This window comes from Jaculus jaculus, chromosome 2 (genome assembly GCF_020740685.1).
Source record: "Jaculus jaculus isolate mJacJac1 chromosome 2, mJacJac1.mat.Y.cur, whole genome shotgun sequence".
Lineage (NCBI taxonomy): Eukaryota > Metazoa > Chordata > Mammalia > Rodentia > Dipodidae > Jaculus > Jaculus jaculus.
The window spans coordinates 144,905,325-144,928,196 of NC_059103.1; the positions used below are offsets into that span (position 1 = coordinate 144,905,325).

The 22,872-nt window shown below is 41.1% G+C and overlaps 1 protein-coding gene across 4 annotated transcripts in view; it reads right to left on the reverse strand.

Annotated features, from left to right (window-relative positions):
* The window catches only part of Jph1 (junctophilin 1), an 86,742-nt gene that overhangs the window by 56,247 nt on the left and 7,623 nt on the right, over positions 1–22,872 (reverse strand). The window lies entirely within an intron of this gene.

Sequence of the window (22,872 nt, forward strand, 5' to 3'; positions counted from 1 at the left end):
CTTGGGACTTCTCTGTAAGCTTACTGCTCCCTGCCCTGATTGTTCACTAGCTCTTGCAAGTTCTGCTTCTCTCTCATGCTGCACCACAAACCTATCCAACTCTCCCAGTCTCAGGTCTGAGGGAGTCATGGGGACTCTGTCTAGGTGGACAAATAGTACCTATGACAAACTGGCCACAGACACTAAAAGAGGACCAAGCCAACCTGGATGGACTTACCCTGATTCGTGCATGGCAAAGCCAAAATGAATACTGAGCAATTCTAACCCAGTGTCTAGCAACACATGCATGTTAAGTCTTCAGTAAGAGAACCAAGAGCATTGGCAATAAATCAAGCTAGTATGAGCTGGAAGCCTCCTCCAGTTGGTTCGATGCCATAGTGCTGGAAAGTGCTATGCAGGCTGCTGGGGAGAAAATTCATTAATGGTCTTAACCCATAAACTATACAACCAGCCAGCCAGATAAGATAAGTTCACCAGTTCAATAGTGGCATGACTGTTAGGGGGTAACCAATTGCTCTCAGAGTGGAGTTGAATCCACTCCAGTGGGAATGAATTCATGCCCAGTATTGAAAACTTTATCAAAGGCCTATGGCTTGGAAGATTATTGGCACAAACAAGGAAGCTACTACTGTCATTTGCTTAAATATGTCTGTTGTATTAAATTAAATTGCCTGCTAAATACGTATATTGCTCATATAGTGGTGCTGTTCTTACTTTTTTTAATAAGATTTTTAAATTTTTATTTATTTATTTGAGAGCAACACACAGAGAGAGAAAAAGGGAGAGAGAGAAAGAGAGAGAATGGGCGTGCCAGGGCTTCCAGCCACTGCAAATGAACTCCAGACGCATGCGCCCCCTTGTGCATCTGGCTAACGTGGGTCCTGGGGAATCGAGCCTAGAACCAAGGTTCCTTAGGCTTCACAGGCAAGCACTTAACTGCTAAGCCATCTCTCCAGCCCATGTTCTTACTTTTGATCATAGAAGTGAGTTAAATGCTCCACATTAAATGGGATATCTCTGCTATACATATCAAGGCTCTGGGAACATTGCAGAAAATATGCAGAAAGAACTTCAGAGCCAGAAGTTGGAGAGGAGTGCTTTGGAACATCGTATTCCAGATACATCATGGCCACAGCATTCATGACTTCACAGCAGCTGTCATTACGTGCACAATATTGGGCCCATCATGGATGATGAAGGAAGGCAAAAAATAAACATCTCAAGGTAGTAGAGGAACTGGAGGGAGGAAGTTGTTCAGTGGAAAGGATATGAGGAAGTGGGGGCAAGACCAAATGATGGGAGGAGACTATGGTCAAAATACATCATGTACATATATAAAAACTGTTAATAAAGTGTTTAAATATTCTACCTCAAACTCCCTTTCCCAAGAATTATTTCTCTTTGCAGCAAATCTCTCTGGTGATGCTCCAAATGCCTGCTGACCTCCACGTCTCTTATTTCATTTCACACTGCACTGATAGCTGTTTAATCTCTATCTCTGTCACCTGTTTAGTTCCTGGAGACTAAGGACTGTGTCCTTTTCATTTTGGGTCCTCCCGAGGCACCTATTTACTGTACTTGGTTTACTTGATTTACTGTACTTAGTTTACTTGAAAAGGCATTTGGGAAATGTTGGTTGAAATGATTATGAAAGTATTCTAATGCAAAAATTTAGTGTAAACTTTCTACTACAAGTTTATTAGCTCTTGGCCTTCACAATATTCATTGTGCATTCACCCAGTCATTCCATTCTTCAGATGAATCAGTGCTATACATGCAAAGGGTAAGCCTCGTGTGGGGCTCAGGCTTACAGCATTGACAGGGTCAAGGTTTGAGCCAATAGTGCAGTGTGTGTGTGTGTGTGTGTGTGTTTAAATCTGTTTATGTATTTGCAAGCAGAAAGAGAAAAAGGGAATGTATGGGTGCACCATGGCCTCTTGCCACTGCAAATGAATTCCAGGCACATAGCCACTTTGTGCTTCTGGCTTTATATAAATACTGGGAAATTGAACCAGACCATCAGATTCTGCAAGCAAGCACCTTTTACACCTGAGCTACCTCCCCAGCCCAGAATGTGTGTTCTTAACCAGGAACTCCACATACTAGAACTTCAAAAGTGTGAATGACAATAGCATTCTAATTTTTTGCTGGGAACAACCAAACAAATCTCTTATTCTTCCAGGAATTTGTCCATGTGGGTCCCTCTGCTTAGAAAGTTCTCCTCCTCCTTTCCACTTCTGTAAATGCCTTGTTTCATCAAGACCCCAATCAAGACAGTCCCCTGAAAAAATACTTCTTCCATTAGGGACTCTGCTGGGCTCCTGGACTTCTTGTCTTTTGTCCTATCTCAGTTCTCATCACGTCACATACCTGCTAGCTTTCTTCTCAATCATTTGTCCCAGAAGATGAAGTCTCTGAGAGCCTTTTCATGACACTCAGCTTGGACACTATTGGCTGTAATGGTTTATTAAGCACCAATTAAGTGCTGCTCACTATTACAGATAATTCACATATACTTGCTCTCACAACCTTCCCCAAGCTAGGTGCCAAACTGTCCCATTTCTTTATATAAGAAATACCATGCTTAAGAGGACTCAGACTGCACTTAAGTTTTCCTCCTTTAGCTCAGTCTTATAAAATCTCAGAGTCAGTCTGGCACCTTGTCTGCAAACACAGAGCAGAGCCAGTACTCTGGGGAAGCACAGGATGTTCTCCTGGTGGGCCTCACCATTTTTTCCCCGGCTCTGATCTGAGACCTGTGAAGGGAATGGGTTTAGGTCATGGTCCACTGGATCTATAAAACCACAACTCCTTCATCTGCCCATCTCATGTCACTCAGTGGTCACGTGTATATCTTAGCTGACCTCAAGGAAATCGGGGTCATTAATTATGAGGACTCAGTGATGAATAGTCCCCTTCCACTGAACTGAATACCTTTTATGCAGCAACTTCAGTGAGGAGGTTTAAAAATGTATGTGATGTACGTAGTGCTGGACTGATGGATGAACTGTCAAAATCCTGATTAAATCTTAGCCTTGTGCTGAATATTCTAAGTCTCTAAGAAGAACACTAACTCAAAGAACATCAATCAATCAAACCAAGGAAAGGGCTTCCAATGTCTTGCTGTCTATGCTAGTTTCCATGCACAGCACAAGAAACTGAATCATTAGCTACATACTATGTAGGTACTTATTAATAAGCATAAAGTAGGCCACTGCAGTCTAGAAATGATATCTTCATTATCACTTTCTTTCCTAGTATTGTACAAGTAAATGTGCTATTCTGGGACATGGCCCAGACTTAGTTCTTATTAAAAAATGATTCTAGTTTCTTTTACATTTGTGCTTAACTATGGGGAGAACTTTTAGAAACTATCTGGCTTTATAGTACATTGCCACAGTATTTATTAATTCAGACATCTAAAACTTATTTAGAATTTAAATGAGCAGAATTGCATACTGATGCAGTTACCTTCCTGTTGCTGGACCAGAACACCCAGCCAGAAGCATCTCATGGGAGGAAGGGTTTATTTCAGCTTACAGTTTTAAGAGGGAGCTTCATCATGGCAGGAAAGCATGAATGAGCAAGACAGCAGGGGAAGGAAGCAAGTGAGCTAGCTGTGGCCTAAGGCCTGTCCCAAGCAACACACCTTCTCCAACAAGGCTCTACCTCTCAAATTGCTACCAGCAGGGGATTGGCTATGAGGCTTAATCACAGCACATGAGGTTATAAGGATATTTCACATTCAAACCACCACATGTACTAATCATAGAGATGCAATGGATGGGGGAAGGAAAATTTTCTGAACATGTTTAGAAAAAATCCAGTTATGCATAGTTTTAAGTTCGTTTTGTCTGCTCAGAGCATGGCTTGCAAATAAAGCGATTCACCTAAAAGTGTCAATTATTTCTAGCCAAGTAATGACTTCTCCTTCCTCTCTCAGTTTTATTAAAGTATAGCTGGAAAATAAAAAATTGAGTATATTATATGGAGGTTGTCAATAAAAGTTACAAAACTGCATATATTTACTGTGTACAGTGTTTTCTCATATATGTGTAAATTATGGAATGATAAAGTCAAGTTAACTAATATATCCAAGAAATTCCTTTGTAACCTCTGTGGATTGGAAACCAACTTTTACATTTCTGGCTAGCTCAAAGAAAACATGGAAAACATGACAATGCAAGCCATGGTGTTGTGCAGGTAACTCATACTTGAACAGCTTATGATATAAACAGTAATATTTTGACCATTTATTCATCATTTGATACCTTTTTTTCTCTTTCAGTGTTTTCTGTTTTATGAACCTTTAGAAATACTGTCAATAGGCTATCTTCTTGATTTAAAAAAATGGAGACTCCCCAGTAGAGACTCCTGATCTCACCAAACCCCTGTCTGCTTCCTCACAGAGAAGTGGCCGCTCAGACCCAGAGGGGTGGGGCTGCTCAGGCAGGACCTGCTACCTGGTACCAAGGGGCTGCAGGAAGATGGGGCTACAGGGACCAGGACATAGATGGTGCTGCAAAACATAAACCCCAAACTGATGCTGAGTTCCCCCAGGTTTGTCCCAAGCTGAACCAAAGTGCTCTTCTAATTCACTGCTCTTCCTACTACTCCATGTAGCTACCGTGCCCAGAAAGACCCTCCCAGAGGTTCAGCTCCTGGGGTCTGGGGCCTGAACTCACCACTGCAAAGTTTTCACATTCTGTGCTTAACTGAAAGACAAGCATATTCACGTAAGCATGTACTCACTCTGTGCTCTATGCTGCAAAGAATAGAAAACTAAAAAGTGCCTTTTATATCGTAAAGGAAGTCACAAACACTAAGTTCATGCTTTTCTACAGATTGTGTAGCTAAGACAACAGGTAGCATGAAGAGTTCCAGCTTCTACTGCTACGAGCCACCCCGACAGTGTAAGGGCTTTTGCACTGACTGTGCCCTAAATAAAGTGGAAATGCTAATTTGATGAGGAGCAAGATGGAATTATGCACAAAAACTACATTTAAAATCACAATCAAACCTTGTTTGACATCACAGTATAAGATAATTTTTTGTTTCATATCTGTTCCCTCAGATTTCTCTTCCTCTCTATGCACTTTCCTAACAAATATTTATTGTGTCAATGTGCATATGTTCTCTTTTTCCCAATTCTTTGGGAAAGTCTAAACTGTTCCACATTTCATAGTACCTTATATGAACCACATGATAGCTTTGTCACGTTCCACTGTAACTGTCCAAGAATTTCAATATTTGTTAGTCTGTTCCCCAGAATGTCTCAGAGCGCTGTGTATGCTCTTATCCTTATAGCTTTAACTCCACTGTATACAACGAGCTCTATGAGATTTCCCTTTATGAATTTCAGGGCTCTAGTTCTTTTTGCCTGCATGGATGCCTTCTTCCTGCTCCCAATTCACCATGTTTAAAATCATTCTCAGATGTTGTCTTGCTTATGTTACTAACTTCCTCAGCACGCTGTGATGGTTTCTACTGGTGTGGTGTACAAGGCCTTCTTAGTACTTTCAGGGTCCTTTACTGGCCAGGCACCCTGCATCCAACTGTCTGGCTCTCTTGTCATCACTCAGCTGTGCTCCACACTACAGTAAAGCAAGCACTAGAGTCCAGACTTTACATAGACAGGGCGGCACCAGAACCCGATTGAATTGGACTGTGTTTCTGTATGTACCTTTTTGACCAAGATTTTTCAACCGAGGATAGGACTTGAGTTAAATCTTATGGTAGAGCCATACTTAATCTTTTAAGCCTCCTAGTTTGTTATTTCAAAAAAAGAACATCAGCCTGGAGAATAGCTCAGCAGTCAAAGGCACTCACTTGCAAAGCTTGATGGTATGGGTTTGATTGTCCAGGACTGATGTAAAGCCAGATGCACAAAGCAGTGCGCGTGTCGAGTTCATTTATGGTAGCAGGAGACCCTGGTATGTGAAGATTCACTCTCTGTCTGCCTCCCACAATAAGCATATATATATTTTAAAAAGAAAATGAGTTTTTTGTTATATACCAATAGCATTATAGTTTTTAGAAATTTTGGTAGTAGTACCACTATTGTTCTCTCAATGCTTGAACTTTCTTGGTAACAGGATGAGGGCAAGGATAGGCCATAGAAAGATCCTGGTTTTCAGATACTGTTGGCAAAGCAACCCATTCAGGAGCATCATCAGGGGACACTATAGGCCCACACTGACCACACATAAGGCACCCTGGCAATCCTATTGCCTTTGTGTGTGTTCCTTCTCCATGGCTATGAGTCATCAAATACACAATTTCTCCCCCACTTGGCAACACCTACTTGCCTCTCTGGTAGGACACGCACCAACTTCCCTCCAAAATGGTGCTCACGGATCTAGTTCTTCCTCCTTCTCCTCCCTCCCTCCCTTCCTTTTTTGAGACAGTCCTATTAACATAGTTTAGGCTGGCCTCAAATTCACAGTCCTCTGGCCTCCACCTCCTAAGCCCTGCCCTGATCAAATTCTCCATGAAGTTATTCCAGATTAACTCCATCTGGCTCCAGATGTACCATTTATACTAGGATTCCCATGATTCATGCTATGTCTTAATTTCTTTCCTTTTGTCATTACCCATCATATCTCCAGAGATAGCACCCACATAATCATGCTAATCTTCACACTGGCTGAGGAGACGAGCTTGGTGTTTTATTCTTTCCTTTACTGGAGTACCCCTCCTGTTTTCCTTAAAACATTTTTAAGGGCTAAACAGATGGCTTAGTGGTTAAAGCACTTGCCTGCAAAGCCTAAGGACTCATGTTTGACTCTCCAGTCCCACGTAAGCCAGATGCACAATGATGTAAGTGTGCAAGGTCACACATATGCACAAGGGGGTGCACATGTCTGGAGTTTGACAGCAGTGGCTGGAGGCCCTGGTATGCCAATTCTTTCTCACACTCTTGCATTAAAAAAAGGCAGCCTATTGGGCTTGTCTGTCTGTCTGTCTGTCTCTCTCTCTCTCACACACACAGACACATTTTTAAGATATACTTAAAAGACACTCAATGACTGTAATATATATAGCAACTGCAATTCGACAAAAACTTTTAAACATTATATTTTAGTAACTGAGCTTTAAGATCACAAAATAACACAGTATGAAAGCAAAGCAAAGCAAAACAAAACAAAACAAAAAACCAACCCCTTAATGCTTTTCTTGCCATGTTTTACTTGTAGAATTAGAAATCAGTGACTGTTCTATAATCAGTTTCAGTAATTCCAACAAGGGGTCAAAAACTACTCTGATCTAGAACAATTACGGGTTTGGGATGAAGCTCTGTGGCAGAGCACTTGCTTAGCATGCTCAGGCCCAGGGTTCAATTCCCAGTACTGGAAGGAAAAAAAAAAAGCTTTTATTGTCAAGTTTATACTATAAGATGAAAAAAAAACCCACCTAAATATTCCTAAGGTATGTGGACAAGTAAAAATGAATCATGGGAAGTGCTTTATACACAAGCCCATCTGTTCATCTTTGATTCCTGATAAGACCAACCATTTTTCCATTTCCGCAAATGGTCTTATAACCTTTATGGAAATGTGGCAGAGCACAAATAAACCATGGCAGGTTGAACTGATTTGCACTCTTTTCTTTTATTATATATGGGCATATTTAGTATGTAAACAACTCATGTTGGTACCATCCTTTCCTTCCTCCCTGTCCCTTTTCTGAGGAGGCCTTCCTCACAGGGGATGCAGGTCAACCCCATGGGGATTGTAGGCCATGCATTACGGGAAGGGGGGTTCTCTGTTTACATTCTTTTTAACTCCTTCCAATTTATTCCTGTTACTTCTCCTCTAAACCTGTGGTAGGTCAGACCCTCACTTCCCTGTTCTCCTTCAGGTCTAGCATGTAGGGACAGTACAGGTACTTAATAACACTTCTGAGACGAGCAAGAGTAACTGGTGATCCAGTAACAGTCCTGGGTACTTCAAAACATGTTTTTAATTTTGATGTTCCTAGTTATCATCTTGTTTCTAAAAGTTTGCACACTAGGACCTTTCCCCTTTCAACCACAAATTTCTGAGTGAAGACAAGTCTGGAGTTGGGAAAGTAAAATGTCAGTGATGGCTCATTGTTTATTGAGTAATTTCTATAATAGCATTCTTGGTATAATTATGCCAAGTGAGGATCAAAAATGGGCAAAAGGAAGAGAATCCCAGACTCAGGCTTTTCTCTAATATATTTATCCACTGCATTGATAGGAAAAAAATCCACAAATATGATTTATTTCATATGTTTGAAGTAAGAATTCATATCATGAAAATAAATAAAGCTTCTTGCTAATATTGACCTATTGGACACATATCTTAGATTTGCTTCTGTTTCTCACCTACTACTCCAATCCCTCAAGTATTGTTAATTTTATCCCTTGTACCTCTACAATCCCATCCCTGTTCATGACCAAAGTCTTTATCAAAATCTCATTCAAAAATTTAAATACACATATACATACCCATACGTACATAAATACATACATTACGTGAATGTAAAAGAGGACTATAAGGAGGAGGAAGGGGTCAAAAGGGAAGAGAGGAATGAGAGAGAATAATGAGAGTGAAAGACCAAACATCTTACAGAGATACACATTTCCACAGAGAGAGAGAGAGAGAGAGAGAGAGAGAGCGAGCGAGCAAGGAAGCAGAAGGGTTATGTTTTGGGGGAGGAAGATCAGTGAGAGGAAAAGGGCAGGATGGGACAGGGAGAATAGTGGAAAGGGTGAATATGGGCAAAGTACAACTATAATCTATCTACCTATCTATGAAGTGTTTTCCTTTTAATTTAATTAAATTAATTAATTTGAGAGTGCAAGAGAGAAAGACATGCACACACACACACAGAAAGCAGAAGGGTTGTGTTTTGGGGAAGGAAGACCAGTGAGAGGAAAAGGGGCAGGATGGACAGGGAGAATAGTGGAAAGGGTAAATATGGGCAAAGTACAGCTATCATCCATCTATCTATCTATGAAGTGCTTTTTTTAAAAAAAATTTTTTTATTTATTTGTTTATTTGAAAGTGCAAAAGAGAAAGAGGCAGACAGACAATGAGAGAGAGAGAGAGAAAGAGAGAGCAAGTGCAAGTGCCAGGGCCTCCAGCCACTGCAAATGCACTCCAGACGCATGCGCTACCTTGTGCATCTGGCTTACGTGGGTCCTGGGGAATTAAATCAAGGTCCTTCAGCTTTGCAGGCAAACACCTTAACTGCTAAGCCATCTCTCTAGCTCTGAAGTGTTTCTTAATAGAGTCCAAGCTTTCAGCAATCCAAGATCTATCTATCATCTGTGTACACACTTGTGTGTATACAAATGTTGTAACAAAACATTATTTTGCATGCTAACTAAAAATAATTAAAATAAAAATCAAAAGCAAGCACAGAAGTCTGTTACAGAACAACAGAATAAATTCCCAAATCTCCTCTGTAGAGCAGTCCTTCAAGCCCTGGTTCCACGTGACTCTCCTCCATGAAGCCATCAAGCATTCACCTCAAATCCCTTTGAAGACTTCCCATGCCCTGTAAACCTTCTCAATCTTGTTTCTCGATACAACCTAACTTCTCCTTGACAATATGTGCAGGAAGTTTACAAAGTGCACATTTCTGGTTCTTATCCAAAGGCATGTTGATTCTATGTTCTTATAACAGACTACAGAGGGTGGAGAAACTTTTTTTCCAGAGGACACTGTTCACTGGTACAAAGAGTGTACCTGCTTGCACAAACTCGCGCTGCGTGTATACATTGACTCAACTAAATCTACTTAGAATCTCCACTCTTTGCTTTCTGCCCCTTATTTGGTCTCAGCAGTCCTCGAATCTTTGCATCTTCTGATTTTTTTTCCATAAAATTTATCATGTTGTACCTATATTGTCTGTTTGGACAACAGGACTTGTGGCTATTGAAAGCACAGTATCTGTTCAAGGAACCTGTCCAGATGAAGTCTATGACTAAATACTGTAAAACAAATGTCCCAGTTGCGGGGGCATTTGTGTGCTGAAAATTCTACAAGGCTGAATGACTAGTTAGAACTGAGTGGTTGTAGAGAGTATCCTGGGCTATCTTTAGTCCCTTTAAGAACCATTCATCCCTGTATCTGACATAACATCCCTCAGATTATCAGGTAAAACCTCTGAAGTGTTTTCTTAACAAACCACTAGCCTTCAGCCATCCAAGAGCTAAGACTATCATAGACAGCATCTGAAACCTATGGCATTTGGAAAATGCATTGATTTATGGCTTCTTTTTCTCTGTAACTAATTAAATTCCACATAACATGCTTTCATGGAGCACATTGTTCACAGCGACTTGAATTTATGTTCCCAGGCTGTGGTCACTCATATTTGATTCCCAGGCCATAGTCTCAGGTTTGGCTCAGCGTTAATTAGTTATCTCTTATTCCCTTTGAGGCATCAGCTGTGCTTTGCGTTGATAAACCTACTGCTCCTGGGGATCAACCTTTATGAGCATACACGGGCTCAAGAAAAAATGTACCCCAGACTTAGAGAAGGTGAAGAGCTTGAGCTCTGGTGTTATGTTTTCTGGGACCCAGACTAGATCTGCCACATACTTGGTCTGTGACCTTTCCAATTCTTACAGATTCTCATGGTTATCTGGGGATTAGATGAGATGGAAAATGTCAAGGTCATGTCACATTGAGGCACCAGGTAACATTGGAGACCTGTTGTCTTAGTGTGTGGCTGCATTATTATGACCCAGAAGAGCATCCTCGGACAAATGAGAAGGAGCCTCAATGTCTACTGCACTGTGCTCTTGGGGGGAAGTGGCTCTGTTTTCTATGCTGCTGCCACATCTGAAAACATAGCCAAGAAATTCACTTACAAAATCAGCTGCTGCTTTACAAAATGCTGGCTTTGAAACCTGTTTCCAAATACTACTAACAGGATCCCACTACCTCTCAAAATCATATTTAACAGGCTCTCTGTAGAAATAATTTAATTCACTAAACTTTCTAATGAAATCACAAAGTATTTCATTTTGCATTATAGAAATTCTTAGTTTATATCTTTTCTATTGAAAGAGTTGCTATTGCAAAGATTACAATGATCAAATTCACTTATTTATACATTAATTTGTGTGTATGCATGTGTGTTATGTGCATTGGGAGGAGAGGTTAACATTGGGTATCCTCCTCAGAACCTTTCCATGTTATTGTTTAAGACAGGACTTCACACTGAACTTGGACTCACTGATTTGGCTAGACCAGCTAGCACAAACTGCAGGGATACTGTCTGTCTCTCCAGTGCTGGGATTACGGGCACGTGCCGCCACTCCTGGCTTTCACACGGGTGCTCAGGATCCAAACTCAAATCCTCAGGTTGCATAGCAAGCACTTTATTGACTGAGCCATCTCCCCAGTCCAAGTCTACTTATTTTATGAGACATTTGTGTTCCATTTCTTCACTTAGTCATACCTGCTATGGACCTTGAATATAACCATAAAAATATCTCAGAGTGGTTAAGCAATGTGAGATGGTCTGGAATGAGGGCAGAGCACAGAGACAGCTGCTTGTGCAAAAATCCCTAGCAAAGTGTCTGTGATGAACTTTCCAATGCTGGGTTAAGGGCCTCCTAGGAGGGGTCCCTTCTACCTTTGGCCCCACAGCTCCCGCTCAATACACAGGACTGCTATGAACTCCACTAGGAGTTGTTATTTTAAGTGACAGGTTTTGTTTCTTATTCATCTCTGTTGTCCCAGGGCCTGGTGCCATGTTTGGATAGAGCTGGCACTAAATAAGTGTTTACTGAATGATATTTCTTTAGCATAATAATTCTGTTCTAAAATGTTGCCAAGAAAAAATATGTCCAACAGATTTTGCTTACTGGGTAGGTCCTCAAGCATGAATCTTAGAAAGCATATTTTCACAAACTCAGGAGTAGAATTTCTCATACCTGGATTGCACTGTCATAAGTCAACAGATTCCTTGCCACTTACTGTGAGAACTGTGTGACTTGTAAGCTTTTTAAAAAAGAGTTGTTTCTAGCATCACATACATAGAATTCCTCTTTCTCTGCAGGCCCTATAAATGTCGTGATTTTTCAGGGTTAGAATATGAGCTGTATAAGTACAGTACAAGTTTTCTTGCTTTCTGGGACCATCTTCCCCCTAGATATAGAAATCTGAGACATCAAAAATCCAAAACTCAGCTGGGCCTGGTGGTGAATGCCTGTAATCCCAAGCATCTGGGAGGCGAGGACAGTTGGAAAAAAATTACAAAACCACTACAACAAAAGAAATCCAAACTTGCCTTCTTCCCCTAGCCTATATATTTCCCGTCTGGTATGCTTCTGAGTGAACAGTACTACCATTCATCCAGCTGACCAAACCAGAAACCCAGGAGCCACTCTGAGTCGTCCCACATGTATTCAACTACCAAGAGAATCTTGGTGGGCCTGCACACAGGGTGCTCACCTCTCATTCACTTCTTCCTGTTCTTCCTGCTACTGCTTAGCTCCACCCAAGAGCTTTGCCTTAGTCAGTAGTTAGCACATGTCTACTTTTTCTGCTCCTAGTTTTCCAGATCCTGACTTCCCTTTGTCCCTATACTATTTGTACCCAAAGGTGAGCATTCTAAATATGGCTACCCAATTCTGTTAAACATCTAACAAGAGCTCACTTCTCAACACCCATACACAGTCAGTCACGTTTGTTTTACCCCCCGCCCACCCCAACCATACAAGTGAACCCTATTCCACACCTTCTGGAAAACATTTATACATCCTGTGGTTCTCAGGCTGGAAATCAACTACAGAACTCTACCTCCAGCACCACTTTAGGATGAACTTCCTCCTATAGGGTATCTAAGATCACTGCCCTATGATAAAACTTAATAGGTACAGATTTGCCCCTGTTAGACTCCATGAGGAAATATCTGGGTCTTTACGATAACCATACATTTATATGGCAAAGATTGATTAAAATAAGAACTTCACTAAGAAGCAAGCCTTAGAAAATGGACTGGTGACCATGTGCATTTTCTATCAATCAGGGTGATTGACAACATGTAAGATTTCAAAATTCTACCCTTCAGGTGCATCTTTGTCCTTACAAAGTAAATAATCAAGCCATAGCTTGAAAGATGATTGTGGAGTCAGTTGGCTGGGCAGGAGTCAGGCAGGGAACAAGGGACTGGGTTAGTGGGAGGGTGGGTAATGACTGTGTCTCTCTATTGCTGCCCTTGAACTCCAAATTGCTGGTTTCTGTGGTATAGTTCCTCAACTTTGTTTTGTATATGGTGTGCATGCATACATTTAGGACACATGTGTGTGCAGGCACATGTGCATTTGTGTAGGCATGCATGTGGAGGTCAGAGGTGTAAGGTGTTATCTTCAATCATTTCTCACCGTATTCTCCGAGACAGGGTCTCACATTGAACTTAGAGCTGACACACTTGGGCAGACTAGCTAGCCAGTGGGTCCTGTGGTCCCCTGTCTCTACCTCCCCAGCATGGACTGCCATACCCAGCTTTACATGGACGCTGCACATCGGAACTCAGGTCCTCATGCTTGAGTAGCCTGCACTTTACCCACTGAGCCGTCTCTACATGCGCACACGTTTCGATTGCTATGCTACCCATAGAAATCTCAAACCCTTCCTCTACAGCATGAAAGTAAACGTATGCAATCTTGAAATTCAAAAATCAGTTTTAAAAACATCACGTACTGGAGAGGAGGAGATGGCTCAGTAGATAAAAGTATTTGCTGCACAAGCACGAGGTCCTAATTCTGGATTTACAGAATCCACATAAAGCTAGATGCAGGAGTGTCTGTAATCCTAGTACTCCTACTGCAAGAAGGGAAGTCCCCAGACAGGACAATCACATAAGCTCACAGGTCAGCTAGCTTGGTTTGTACAGTGACAAACAAGAAACCCTGCGGGAAACAAAGTGGAAGGTGAGGATAGACACCAGAAGTTGTCCTCTGACCTCCACACATATCCCTTGCCTACGCACACACAGGAATACACAAAGATAAAAATGAAATATAAATATTGCATACCTAAGCAGAAAAAAATTAAAAAGATGTTCCAACCAAGCAACAGATAAAAATTTTATTAGTCTATACCATTAAATTTGTGAAAATTTTAACCACATTAAAAATGTTATAAAAATTAGCAAAAATAGCATAAAAATTAGTTGTTAACCCCTGGCATTGTTTTAAAAGTGCTAGAAAGTGAATAACTGTATTTTAGTTGGCTTTCATAGGTTTCTTCTGGTTCACATGGAACTCCTAAGAAGATTGGTTTCAAAGTGTTATAGTATTTTGAATCCTTAAATATTAATTAAATTTCTCAGAAAGCAGCTTAGTTTGAATTTAGCATATTATGTAAACAAATGTGAAACACCAACTGAAACAGAAGGTCAGAATTATGAAAAGCTGATTTGATTTTATTCTCAGGAGGCCGTTGTACTAAAGCTGAATGACTTACATAAATACCTTTGGCATTTGTTGGACCCTGTTCCTAAACACAATGTTCATATTTCATCTATAATAAGAAAAGCATCTCAAAGATTTGCAAGGCACTGGTCTTGCAAGCGTCCAGTTTGGTGTCTTGAGTAAAGTGAGATTGGCAGAGTCAGCTTAATCCATAATGGAAAGTTGTGAGTGGGGAGCTTTGACTGCTGGCAGCTGCTGTGGGGACGAGTCTCCAGCTATGTTCACTTGCACACAGGACGCCGACAATTGCCCAAAGACAGTGTCTCCCGGTCAAAGCCGACACAGGGGGCACAGGATAAGATTATGAATACCATCACACTGAAGCGGGGGGTGGAGGTGGTTCCCAGAAAACAATAATGGGTGATTTCTGTTACAAATGAAGTTATATGCAATTTACTGTTTTAATTCCCCCTATTTAGACGATCAGGAATTTGTTCTATTTTACAGCAAAATGAGATGCAATCTGTTGAAATTTGTATTTTTTTAAGCAAACTCCCATTTCTACAGTTGAAACTAGATCAATATGAGACCCCCTCCACCAAACCTAGCTTACCACTGTGGATTTTCAGTTTGCTTTTTCCCTAGTCTTCACAGCCAGTTTTTCATTAAGTAGATCTCTGCACAGTAAGTATCATCTCATGCCCCATTCCTACCACACTAAGCACCTTCTCTTTGCCTTCCTGTTTTAGTTAACATGGGTTGCCATGCTTAAAAGAGGTGGATCTTAAAAAGTATGTTTATGATAACCTGAAAGTTTAAAAAACTGTGGGATCCTTCCATTTGTTATGGCCTAACATGAATTTTCATTAACTTTACATTTGATTGAACCTACATGTTCACCGTTAAAACACATACCCACCTCACCATCACTGAGCTTCTGAATAGACCTGGACTTGGGAAGCTGGGGGCAGAGATTCTGACAAAAGAATCATGAGAATCAAGACATTCTAAAAGAGTATAAGAAGGCTCATAAAACAGTGTGTTCCCATTTTGTGTGTAACGGCCTGTTAGATGGTAGGTGAGCGATGAACTGTTGGAGCCAAAGAACAGGAGCTGCCATGAGAGTTTCTCTGTGTTCCCAAGTTACGCCTCCTAGCACTGCTCTGGTTAAGCCTCACTTCTGGCTTGGGGACAGGGTAGAACTGCCCCCAGAAAGTCATCTTTTTGGTTCCAGCTGTTCTCTCTGCACACCCACATGAAGAGAATCATCAGGGAATGCTCCAAGGCCCTGATATGGTGAAGCACGTTTTTCTTTAAACACTCTAGAGACTAATGTGAGCAGTTCAGAGCCTCCTTTGCTTTCTTCCAACAGTAAGGGGTTCTCTGGCAAAAAAAGGACATTTTGCATAAGCTTATGTGCAGAGCTGGGGACATGGTTCAGTCAGCAAGGCACAGGCCACAGAAGTGTGCAGACTCACGTTCAGATTCTCAGGCTGCATGTGAACACCAGGTATGGAGGTTCTTGCCTGGCATCCCAGCACTTGACAGACAAGTGGATCACCAAGGCAGGCTGACTAGCTAGACTAGCTGAATTGGTGACCTATGCACTGAGAAAACTAGTCTCAAAACCAAGAAGAAAAGTGACAGAGGAAGAGACTCTCAATATGGACTTCTGGTCTCAATATACGTGCACACACATATGCACCCACCCACAAAAAAAACCCCAAAGACACACATGTATGTATACTACATACACAAAATTTTATATACAGTAAGAAACATAACAGGCATAAATGATGATGGTGATAGGTACTAATATACCTAAACAATATGAGGATAAATCTTGTTATTCTATAGTCTTCAGAATAGCACTCTGGCACAACTAGATATAAAAATGTATGTCATTTTTTTCTTTCTTAAAAATGAAATTGTCTGTTAAGAGTGTGTTGACATCACAAAGATCAGAGTCTGGAAACAGGGTCTTTTGTGTGTGTGAGAGATACTGGGGATCAAACCAATGGCTTTCTTTGTGCTTATTAGTTAAGCATCCTGCCACTGAGCTACATGTCTTTGTGGGGTAAACTGATTCCTATTCACATTCACATACATAGTCTATCTTGGATCTTATTCCTCTCTGCTTATTCCTATTTATGCTTCCCAAGCCTTTTCCTTCCTTATTTCATTTTTACCCTCATGCTAGCTTGGCTTCTTGGTCTTCTTTTAGCGTTCATTTTGGAAGTGGACTATGAAGACCAAAACTCTCTCCTGGACACTAACTGACTGACAGAGTATCACAGGGCTTTGTAAACTTTTTCTTACTGAGCTCTCAAAAACATACTGTTCTGAAGGCTGAGCCCCTGTTCCTAGTAACTTTTCTGTGTCTCAGATGTTAAGTGTTTTAACCAAGCCTTTAGAATTTGTACAGAGAAGCAATGGTCAGAAAAGCTGAGGAAGGGACAGGAAGCCAAGGTACAGGTATGGAAGAACATAAACAGCCCACTGAAGAAAGTCATTCATGTTCTGGGAATTCCCACACCTTTATCTGCTAAGCAACCTCCTCGTTTTTTAAGGTATTAGAAAGAATTCACTTCCCTGAATAAACAAATCAGTACCAGTGATGCAGAATTAACCAGAGCTCCTGGTTAAAGGAAGAAAAACATCATGGAAAAATCACCTGCAATTGCTCTTAGAAAAGACAACAGGAAACTGGGTAGAGTGGTATTGGCCTGTAATCCCATCTTTCTGGAGGCTGAGACAGGAGGATTGAAAGTTTAAGGCCAGTGTGGGCTACACAGCAGCTTGGCAGTTTGAACCAACCAAACAAAAAATAAAAAGACCATTACTATAGCAGAAAAGGAATATAGCATGTGAACTATTAATTCTGATGTTTAAAGGAGAAAGAACATCCTTTGTCTTGCAATTTAAGAATTTCACTATCTTGGGACTTTAACCACAACTTTTAGCAGAAAATGAGGTTTTCTTTCTCCTTCAAATCAGAAGTAATCAGTTTATTTTGAATTTGTAAAATGCACTGACCCACAACTTGAGATTTTATTTATCAGTAATTGTAGTGTGAGCTAAGAGAAGCACTCTTAAAGAGGACTGACCTGTCCATCCCAGCATCTATTAAACAGAATTATATTTGACTTACAAAATGGCCCTGGAAAAGTGGCAGCACGAGAAAAGCTTTCAAAAAGAAATAAAGACAGTGAATCTTTAGAAAACTGTGAATTTAGGAGACAACAAACCCTCTTTGTCAGGCTTATTAAATAATCTGGTAATACCAAACATATAGAATATTATTATAGTCAGAATTGACTTTCTGGAGGTTCCAAATCCGTAAGGGATCACTTTGCATGCATTATTGGACCAGTGGCAGACTTTTAGCACTAAGTTCTCTTCTTTCAAACTATAGGTTAGAGATGTGGAACAAAACCAAACTAGAGGCCTTGGCAGTGTGCGTTCCCTAAGCAGTGAGAATGTATTTCCCCATTCATCAAATATTTACTAGAGTTACAAATGTCCCTTGATCTAACCTTACACCATTCCCAGTCCAGTTAGGAGAGCGACACCATACACACACTATATAATGGCAACTGAGGCTAATGGGGGGATTAAATCCACACAGAGAGGAATTGAAGTAGGGAGGGAAGGAATGGGTTCTGGAAAAACTTCCTTGAAGAAAAATGCCACAACTCAACTGAGGACTTGAGAAAGAGCTACAGTAAACATGCCAGGTACAGGGATGGGCTGAGCAAACCTTTCATTCCACTGAAGGAAAGCTGGCATGGCTGAGCCATTCTGAGAGGAGAGTGGTATGAAACTGAAAAGTATGGGAAGCGGTCTTTTCCAATCCTACTGGAAAAGTGCAACATTCTTCATTTTCATATTTCTAAAACTGGCTAGCCTCAAGTTCAAAAGACAAATGTAGCAAGCTCACCTGCACACTGGGTCACCTGAGCCTGAGGGTCCCCACGTCCTCTCTGCTTCCATGCCTTCTATAGCCACCACTGTGACAGCAGCTATATAGTTGGTGCTAACTGGTGACAGAATAGGTTTCTCCTGACATCACCTGTCCAGGTGCTACTACTGTCACTGAAAACGGCACTCAGTCAGAAAGAGAATATCACAGGCCCTTATGACTGGCTGGCCTGAGCCATGGTCACCAACATGTCAGGGCAGTATTGGAAATCTGACCAGTCATGCTTCAGTGAGCTTCCATGAGGCTAGTTCAGATCAGGAGAGGTGTGCAGAATGGAAGAGTTCCTGTGAACTTTCCAACCTCCCACCTTCTCATCTCTCCTTGGGGCTCTGACACAATGACCCTAGTACAAATTATACACCTTGGTCCTCAGTTGCTGCAGGCCATCTCGCACATCCTTCTCACCAAGTACCTTCCTTTGTTCAAGACTCAGGTCACAGAGAGTTCTGCTTTTGACCACACTCCTTCCTGCATGATCTACTCATTTCTAAGCAAGTATGGCTCCCTGAGTTACTTTTCATTTGCTCTCTCAACCAAAAGTGAAATTCTTCCTCAAGAAGCAGTATGTGCCTTGAAAATCTCACTTAAAGAATTCCTGGAGTCAGCTGATGGAATAAACTGACGACATGGGAAAGCGGATTGGAAGGGCATCGATGCCAGAATGAATTGTTGGAAGCAAGAGCTAAGAGACTGGACACTGATACTCCATGAAGTAGCAAAAGGTCAGCCACAGAGACAGTGGGTAATCATGGATGGAGCCCGAGTCTTTGCCTCTGCTTATGAGGAGAGTGGACCAGACAAGATCTCATCATCTTCAATATCTGGCTTTGGGAGGCTTTAGTCTTCTTTACCAAAACAAATTCTGCCTATTGTTTTTTCCTAGAAAGTAAGCCCAGGATAACGAGAGACCCAGACTTTATTATAACACTCTAAACATTGTAGTGACTCAAAAGTGAGCCCAACTGGTTAGGTACTATCAAACTTAACACAGATGAAGGATAGACAGAGGGGCCTGGTCTTGGGTGCTGGCATGGCTCTTCCTGGTCCCAAACAGCTGAGGTTACAGAAAGATTTGGCATGTTAGCCACCAGCACAAAAGCATCAGACAGGATGGGCATGCTTATTTCTTGAGATATTCAGAGCTATTCTCCTGTTGAATATTCCTTAAATAAGGCTAATAGAAACTCTCTGTCACTAGTGATGAATTCTACCCTCAAGTGAAACAAGAAGGGGAAATTAAAAAAAAAATGTTACATCTCATAAGCGTCATGTTTTCTGGACCAGATCAGAAACCTAAAGGAAAGCTCTAGGAGTCAGAATTCTTCACAACCATTATGGTTTTGATTCTTTAAAGGCTGATGATGGTACCACTATATATGTGTCCATACGAAGTATATTCTTAAAACAAAAAAGGCTAACCTGATAGTAAGCTGTCTATACATTCTGTACCTACCATGCAATGTTTACTAGCTACTAACCTATGTCATTCTGGTATTTCTTGGCCTGTAAGAATTATACAGGCACTCACAATCAGCCTGCAGAAACAACCCAGTGTGTGGATGTGGGAGAAACGCCACTCCTTCTTTCTCAGGAGACAAGGCCACAGTCTATACATCATCCCTGTTTTCTTAAATCTTTGGGTCAAAGAGGGTTGGTTCTTTGTGTCCTGATCACCAAGAAGACATGGTTAAAGGATAAAATTGCTGTTGCTCAGAGCCAATTTGAGGCCTTGCTTAAGGTAAAAGGGTGTGAAGGTACAGAGGTGGATCTAGTTCCTTGGGACATAAGAAGCAATCCTGTCTCCAAAGCATAAGAGAGAGTAAGTGATTAACTAATCTGGGTAGGCAACCAACTGGCAGATACCTGTTAACCAATTATCCCCTGTTACTGTTAACAGCTGCAAGAGCTAATGTCTTAGTTTTTAGCTCTTATTCTGCTATTACTGGGCCAGGTTATGGGCATCACCTTACATCCTGAATTCCTCAGTATTTTCAGACATAAGACTCTGAGGCTGGGAGTGTGTAACTCATCAACAGAGTATCTGTCTTGTGTAAGTGAGGACTTGGCCTATCCCCAGCACCATAAACATTAAAAATTAATTAACAATAATAGCAACAACTGATCAACAGGGAAGGGCTGTGCTCTTGGGAGAATTACAGAGAGCCACAGTTTATGACAATAACCCAGCTAGAAGTCCTTTCCAGGAAGCAATCTCTAATGCCTTAAAAGAACTTTATCTAAATAAAAAACACCTGCAGAACTCAAGACTTAGCTGTCATGTGCAGAATGCCAATCCTTTAGCTACTTTTTCCAAAAATAAGGTGTAAACCTTTGTATCTCAACTATTCATTAGAGCAAAGAATCTTACATGGGCACTGAGAAATGAAAATAAGCACTAAGAGTTTAGTTGAACACTTCAGTCATTGAATGTTTTAATTCTTAAGTGTTTTTTTCTGTTGTGCTATCGGAGTACTATTTTTAATTGTGGTAAGAGCACTTAACATGAGACCGTCCTCTTCAACGACTTTAAGTGCATAGTCCGGCACGGTTGATTGTTGGCCTGATGTTGTGCAGATCTCTGGAACTTACTCATCTGTGCTTCTGCAACTTTATACCCACTGACAGCAGCTCCCCACTTGCCCTCCCTCTCTTCCCTGACAACCACCTCTGCACTGTTTTAATCAGCTTGATCATGTTGGATGTCTCATCTGAGGAGGATCAAGTAGTATTTGTCCTTCTATGGCTGGTTTATTGCACTTGGCATAATGAATTCAGCATATCTTTTAAATAGCTAAATAAAATCTTTACCAAGTTAGCTGCTGAAAGTATAGTCTTAGGCTAGTGATGTTCCAATTCCAACTATATAGTATACCATCCCCAAACTGCACGATAACCAGTCTTTCAAAAGAGAATGTGACAAGAATTTGGGAAAGAGTTTTACGGTATTATTATAATCAGAGATTGTCTCTGCACCACAATAGTCAGTGTCTTTTGGTTAGAGAGCGTCCTCCCATTAAAACAAGTCATAAAAGTCAACAGTCAGAACAAGCCACTTGTTAGTGTCTTGCACAGGTTCATTTTCCATCTGCTAAGACTGAACTTGCCTCCAGTGTCAGTAAGTTTGAACATAAAATGAAACTAGCAGTGCTGTTAAAATTACAGGCCAGCGAATGGCATAGTGCTAGCTCTAAAAGTGAGCCAAGGGCCAAGACAGCCACCAAATGTACATGCAGCCTATGGAACAAGCAATCCCAAAGGCAACATGACAAAAGAAAACAGACAGCCATGACAGATGCTCAGAAAGAGGCAGCAGGAGAAACCCTTCATGACAGTTTGTCTCAACTGCCGAGAAGCATTACCTTTAAAACTGTAATAGCCTGAGGCACAGGACTTAAATATGTGATTTTTTTACTTTTCAATTACTTAGAAGTAAATATTAGTCCTAAAATAGAAACATTGAAAACAGAAAAGGAGGGCTGGAGAGATGCCCAGTGATTAAAGACACTCGATTGCAAAGCCTCACAGTGTGGGTTCAATTCCCCAATCTCCATGTAAAGTCAGATGCACAAAGTGGCACATGCATCTGGAATTCATTTGCAGTGGAGGAAGGTTCCAGTGTGCTCATTCATTCTCATTCTTTTTAATTCTGTCTCTCCTTGCAAATAAATAAATAAAAATATTTCTTTTTAAAAAAAGGTACTCCTGGTTTCTGGTAGTATGAAATTGAGCCATACAAAGCTTCCAATTTATTTTTCTACATGAAAAGTTTAAAAAACTAAAAATTTCACATGGTCCAATGAAAAAGTGTGTGTGTGACGGTGGGAGTGAGGGACTAACTGCTCACTGATTCAATGCTAAGATTAGAAACCTGAAGATATGGTAATATTTGGTAGTTTCATTGAAAGGGTAATCACAGCAGAATATTACTGGAGCAGGAAGAAGAGTTTTAGCATGCCAAACTTACGTTTTTCTCCAGTCAGGATCCACTAAAATATGCCTTAAAAATTGTGTTATATCAGCCCCTTTCCTTCTGTTTAACCTACAACATCAATACTTAATAAATTCTAGTCCTAACAAATGTTTCCATCCCTTGTGCTGAATCTCCAAGTCCAGTATTAATGGCAAAACTTCAAGCAAAGCCCTCCTGTGCCTACATGCAGCCCCTTGTCAATCTCGTGTTCCCCCGCGCTCTCGTGCTCACCCCAGCCCTTCTCCACTGCTCGACTTTCTTCCAACCTTGGCACAGTGAGGCTCCCATCTGTCCATGTCAGGTTCCCTCCACCCTTTCCTTTTAATACACCAGTGATCTAATCTTTCCTGCCTAGAACATGGCGAGTCTTAGGAGCCCTGGCCTCTACATCTTCCATGCGCAGGAACTCTGGTTTTTTGAACAAGCTTGCTAGATTTGGTCATTTGTAATTGTCTACTCTTGCCTTTTCGTTTTGCCTCAGCCAGTTTTCTCAAAACCAATTTCCCCTAGCAGGCT